Source organism: Nyctereutes procyonoides, unplaced genomic scaffold (assembly GCF_905146905.1).
Source record: "Nyctereutes procyonoides isolate TBG_1078 unplaced genomic scaffold, NYPRO_anot_genome, whole genome shotgun sequence".
Lineage (NCBI taxonomy): Eukaryota > Metazoa > Chordata > Mammalia > Carnivora > Canidae > Nyctereutes > Nyctereutes procyonoides.
In genome coordinates, this window is record NW_026575141.1 from 15,804,025 (window position 1) to 15,810,179 (window position 6,155).

A 6,155-nucleotide genomic window follows, 5' to 3' on the forward strand; every position below is an offset into this window, starting at 1 on the left:
CCGGGCGGCCGCGGCCGGCCACAGCGCCACCTGCCGCTGCGGAGGAGAGGCGGGCGCCGGCCCGCCCCGCGCTTCCCGGGGGCCTCCTGGCGGACTGGACTCCCTCCCGGCGCCCCAGCCCCCAGCCCGCGGCCGTGTCGCCCAGGCGGCGCTCTCCGTTGGGCCCCGCGCCGGCGTGCGCCCTTCCACGCCCGGGTGCGCCGGCATCCTCCGGCCGGGGGCTGCGGCCACCGCGCCGACGCTTCCTGTGCGCTTCGCGCAGCGCGGGCGGGCGGCCGCCGGCGACCCACGACCCGGACAGACGCGATCCCTCCGCGGAGCCCCGCAGGTGCTGGGGGCGAGATAGAGCCCCCGTGGATGCTGCCGAAGAAATGGCTCTTTACGGTGCGTGCCATCCATTCACCTCCGGTGCGTTTATTTCACACTAATTGTTGAACATGTACTTTGTGCAATTCACTGACGAGGGGACTGGAAGCTGGAAATGGTTCAGGACACAAAGATGGTTAAGACCAGCCCTGTCGGGACGCCCGCGCGGCTCAGTGGTTGAGCGGTTCCCTTTGGCTCAGGGAGTGATCCCCGGGGTCGTGGGATCGAGCCCCACGTGGGGCTCCCTGCGTGGAGCCTGCTTCTCCCTCTGCCTGTGTCTCTGCCTCTCTCTCTCTGTCTCTCGTGAATGAATGAATGAATGAATGATCTGAAAAGAAGAAGAAGAAGAAGAAGACGACGACACCAGCCCTGCCTTCAAAGGGGCTGTCTCTCTAGGATCCCTGGGTGGCTCAGCGGTTTAGCCTTCAGCCTGCCTTCAGCCCAGGGCGTGGTCCTGGAGACCCGAGGATCGAGCCCCACGTGGGGCTCCCTGCATGGAGCCTGCTTCTCCCTCTGCCTGTGTCTCTGCCTGTCTCTCTCTCTCTCTGTATCTCATAAATAAATAAATAAAAACCTTTTAAAAAATGTACGATGCTTAGGCATTAAAAATTATTTATTTGTTAGAGAGAGAGAGAGAGAGAGAGAGTAGGGGAGGGGCAGAGGGAGAGAATCTTCAAGTAGACTCCTTGGCTGAGAATGGAGCCTGAGGTGGGCCTCGATGTCCCGACCCATGGGTTCATGACCTGAGCTGAAGCCAAGTCAGACTCTTAACCGACTAAACCACCCAGGCACCCCTGCAGGCAAAGTTTTTGAACAAAGTAATAATAACATGAGCGTTGATAAAAGGTAGACCTTTAAATAATGATGGTCTAATTATAACAATGGTAATAATAATTATTATTCTGATGTAGGGATTTTCAACTCGAAAATCCCTTTTAACTCAGAGGGCATATTTAAGTACATTTGGACCTACTTGGACCTGTATCCAAATTTAATAATATAGTTAAATATTATATATGTTTCATTGTTATTGTGTGGGTATATAAGAATTTCAACAATAGTGACACAGAAACCCAATTCACAAACCCAATCGTTTGTTGTTTGAGTGGGCATATAGCTAGACTGCAAATGGAAGCAAGGAGCTTCCATGTTTGAACACACAGCCCTTGTGATTATTCGACTAAGTTAACCAAGAAAGCAAAAGACGGGAAATAGGGTAAATATCCATTACAAGGGAAATGGTTAAATAAAGTATGGTACATCCATGCAGTGGCAAAATATTTACCCAGGTATTTAGAAAGCGATATCCAGCTATATGTGTTGATACAGAAGAATGGCCACTATACAAAATTAAGAGAATTTTAGAAGAATATGTAGACTATGAGAGCACGTGTGTTAACAAGAAGATATATTGGTTGAACTTCATGAAATTGTTGATATTCAGCAATTTCTAATCTATAAGAATGGCAATTTCATAAAAAAAAGAATGGCAATTTCATATGGTTTAACTTATTACATATGTATACTTGGATATGTTTAGGAAAACTTTCAAAAAGTTTACACACTAAACTCTTCCTGGTGGTTACTTTATAATAATAGTATTAGTGAGCTGAAGGGGGAGCATATTAATTTTTATTTTTCACCACATAGCTTTCTTTTGGGATTTATTTTATTACAAAACTGCTCAACTATTCAATTCTCCTTTTTCTGAGTCCATGCTCACCATGTCAGTTGTGAATGGAATTTTACCTCCACAGAGAGAAAACAGTGACCAGTAAACACGATTATCTTGTGCTCTACAAGGTATATTTCTCACTGTAAAAAATATAAAGAGGATATATTTTTATATATTTTTTTACATTTATCATGCCATGAATTCATAGGGAATGGGTTCCAGTAGCTCAGGCTCCTTTCCGTTGATTCTCACAAAGTGTGTATCTCTGAGTAGAGCAGGCTGGCACTTCAGTTGAACCCAAGTACCTTTCTCTTTGTCTTCCTTCTTTTCCTGATCATTTTCCTTCACATGCTTCAGGAAGCTATCTTGGCTCTTTGTGTGCTCGTTATGCTCAACATGTACATTAATTCTGTTGGCAAGAGTCTTGCCCTTACTTGTTTGTTTACAACAACGTCAACAGCATGCTGGGTAACATTGTAGACTCTTCCAATTTTGCCATGGTCACATTCATGGGGCATTCCTTTTTGAACAATGCCATTTTCCTGATGTCTATAATATCACCTTTCTTATGGATTGGCGTGTACGTGGCTGAAAGAACCACTCTGTGTTTTCTAAAAAGGCCTAGAGAACATACAGTGGGTGCCTCTCCTCTTTCACTTTGTATTGGTCATTTTGGCAAATGACAGGAAGATGGCAGTTCCGGCTGAAAGGGAGCCATTCCCTTTAATTACATTTCCTTTTGTAAACCTGTGTTTCAGGGCTATGACTGAGCAGAGGCAGTAGAAATTACCAAGCACAGTGAGTCAGTAAGGAAAATTCCTGATGTTCATTAGAGCTTCCACAACTCAATGCATTATAGTTTCGCTGTAATTCTCCTCTTGTTCCGTCTCTATTCAGGTGACTCTCAAGCTATAAAAGTTCTTCTCCAATCATTTTAGGTTGGCTTTTGTTAGCAATGAAAGAGAACACCTTTAATTAAAAAAAACTTGATTGAGGTATAACTTACATATAATAAAATTCGCCAGTTTAAAATATACAGTTTGTTGAGTTTTGATAAATGCAGTCATGTAAGTACCACTACAGTCAAAATACAGAACATTTTAATTTCTCTAAGAAGTTCCTTTGTGACTTCTTGTAATTAATCCCCTTCCCTGTCTCCCAGCCTGGGAGACCGATCTATTTTCTGTCACTGTAGCTTTGCCTTTTCTAGAATTTCATATAAATGCCATTAACTAAGAGGTGTAATTTTGTGTCTGATTTCTTCCACTTATCTGGATACTTTTGAGATTTGCCTGTGTTGTGTGTAGCAACAGCTGTTCCTTTTCTTTTTTAAAAAATATTTTTTATTCATTTATTCATGAGAGACACAGAGACAGAAGCAGAGACATAGGCAGAGGGAGAAGCAAGCTCTCTGTGGGGAGCCCAATGCGGGACTGGATCCCAGGACCCTGGGATCACGACCTGAGCTGAAAGCAGATGCTCAACCGCTGAGCCACCCAGGGGTCCCAACAACTATTCCTTTTCTTTGCTGAGTAGCTTCCCACTTTATTTATAAATCACAATTTGCTTCTTCATTGACATTGTGATGGACATTTGGATTGGTTCCAGTTTTTGCCTATTATGAATAAGATGCTATGAACATTCATATGTAAATATGTGCACATATATTTTCATTTTCTTTGAGTAAATACCTATCAGTGGGGTTGCTGGATTGAATTATAAGTGTATATTTAACTCCCAACTCTTTCCAAAACGGTATCCTGTATTGTTTTTGCATTAATGAGATCAATGGTGAAAGTTTCAGTTGTTCATGGCCTCACCAATACTTGGTGGTGTCAAATTTAAGCATTTTAGCCATTCTAGTGATATCTCATTAGAGTTTTAATTTGCAGTCCCCTAATGACTAATGCAGTTATTCATCTTTCCAGGTACTTATTTTATTTATCTTCTTTGGTGAAGATAGATTTATTTATTTATTTATTTATTTATTTATTTATTTATTTATTTATTTATATTTATGTATATTTTTTAATTGGAGTTCAATTTGCCAACATATAGCATAACACCCAGTGCTCATCCCGTCAAGTGTCCCCCCCCTCAGTGCCCGTCACCCAGTCACCCCAACCCCCCGCCCACCTCCCTTTCTTTGGTGAAGTTTTATTTCAAATCTTTTGCTCACATTGGGCTCCCTGCATGGAGCCTGCTTCTCACTCTGCTTGTGTCTCTGCCTCTCTCTTTCTCTGGGTCTTTCATGAATAAATAGGTAAAATCTTCTTAAAAAATTTACTTATTGGGGTCCCTGGGTGGCAAAGCGGTTTAGCGCCTGCCTTTGGCCCAGGGCGTGATCCTGGAGACCCGGGATCGAATCCCACATCGGGCTCCCGGTGTTTGGAGCCTGCTTCTCCGTCTGCCTATGTCTCTGCCTCTCTCTCTCTCTCTCTCTCTCTCTCTCTCTCTGTGTGACTATCATAAATAAATTAAAAAAAAATTACTTTTTTTTTTTTTTGAGAGAGAGAGAGAGAGAGAGAGAGAGAGAGAGAGAGAGAATGAACTGGAGGGAGGAGCAGAGGGAAAGGGAGAAGCAGACTCCCCACTGAGCAGGGAGCAGGATATGAGGCTCAATCCCAGGATTCTGTGATCATGACCTGAGCCGAAGGCACATACTTAACCAACTGAGCCATTCAGGCACCACTAGAAGTTTTAAATTTTGATGAAGTACCATTATCAGTATTTTCTATTTGTATCCTAAGAAATTTTTGCTTAACCCAAAGTCACAAAGATTTTCTCCTATCTTTTCTTCTGCAAGTTTTTTTTGGTTTAGCTTTTATGTTTAGACCCATGATCCATTTTGAATTAATTATTTTTCATAGTGGGAATAAGGGTCAGGATTCATTTTTGTATCCATATGGATAACTAATTTCTTCGGAACTGTTTGTTGAAAAGATTGTACTTTCCCCCATTGAATTCCTCTATTAGTTTGCTAGGGCCACCACAACAAAGTATCACCCATAGGTGGCTTAAGCAACAGAAATTTATTTTCTTACAGTTCTGGAGGCTAGAAGTCTGGAAACAAGGTGTCAGCAGGGCCATGATCCCTGTGAAGGCTCTAGGGAAGAATCCCTCCTCACTCCTTTTAGCTTCTGGTGGCCCCAAGCATTCCTTGACTTGGGACAGTTTAATTCCAATCTCTGCCTCTGTCTTCATATGGCCATCTTTTCTATATCTCTGTGTGCCCCCTCTTCTTTTAAGTATGATTAATTCATTGGATTTAGGGCCCACCCTAATCCAGTATGACTTCACTCATTTTCTGATGCTACTATAATTGGTATTTTAAAATTCTGGTTTGTAATTTTCATTTTAAAGTTAATAGAAATAGGAACACCTGGGTGGCTCAGCAGTTGAGCATCTGACTTTAGCTCAGGGTGTGATCCTGGAGTCCTGGGATCGAGTCCCCCATTGGGCTCCCTGCGAGGAGCCTGCTTCTCCCTCTGTCTGTGTCTCTGCCACTCTCTGTGTCTCTCATGAATAAAAAAATAAAATCTTTAAAAAAAATAAAGTAGATAGAAATATAATTTTAAAAGAAATATTGCCCTTATAATCTTCTGGCCTTGTTAAATTAATTTGCCCTAGTAATTTTAAAAAGGATTTATTTATTTATTATTTATTTTAGAGAGAGACAGCATGTAAGAGAGAGCAGGGGGAGGGGCAGAAAGAGAGGGATAGAGAGAATCCCATGCCTACTCCCCAGAGTGTGGAGCTGCTCTTCGGCTTCATGGCTAAGCTTCTTGAACAAGTTGTCTGCATTCTCTCTCTACTCCTTAACCTCATCTCGGACCACTCTTCCCCCTCAGTCCCTATGCCCGGGGCACATCGGCGTCCCTTCCTCTCCTCTACCTTCAGTACCTCACCTGGCTCCCTGTCTCATCCGTTCTGCCTCATCTCAAAGCTTTTCACAGAGCCTTTTCCGCCTACCATGTCCCAAGTATTTTCTCTCTTATGACCTGTTTATTTTCCTTATGGCACTTATAATGTAATTGTCTTCTGCACATATTTATTTATTGTCTGTCTCCAACTAAAATGTTAGTTCCATGAGAGCAATTGTCTTGTTTATCTT